The sequence below is a fragment of the Etheostoma spectabile genome, chromosome 19 (assembly GCF_008692095.1).
Source record: "Etheostoma spectabile isolate EspeVRDwgs_2016 chromosome 19, UIUC_Espe_1.0, whole genome shotgun sequence".
NCBI classification, from domain to species: Eukaryota; Metazoa; Chordata; class Actinopteri; order Perciformes; family Percidae; genus Etheostoma; species Etheostoma spectabile.
Genome location: NC_045751.1, coordinates 11149380 through 11149863, shown reverse-complemented (window position 1 = coordinate 11149863; position 484 = coordinate 11149380).

The following is a 484-nucleotide window of genomic DNA, read 5'->3' as shown; positions in this document are numbered from 1 at the left end:
AAGGACTACTAGCCAGTCAGAAGCAGATGTGGCACAAAGATATTTCATGTATATATTGATATGTATGTATGAGGATGTGTATATATGGACAAATATATATATATATATTAGGCCTACTGCTGTCACTTTAATGTGCAGCAAATTACTCTTTGAACAGGGACACAGGCTTGTGTACTACTGCATTTCTAAGATTTTGTATTTGCTTAGTAACAAGCATTTATTATAACACTGCATTTAAGTCATATGTACCAAAGCTATAATTTAACCTCTAAATTGTGTTTATGTTTTATTATATACCTGCTTTATATAGAGTCTGGATTTGACTGAATTGTGCCTGTATCTCTGTTTTAGAACCACACACACACCTTTATTCTAATAAAACACCTTAAGGAACATCTTGTTTGCATTCTACTCGATGGCCACAACCCTTTAAAGACCAGAGAACATACAGACCTACTGTCACCAGAAACCCCCCCCCCCCCCC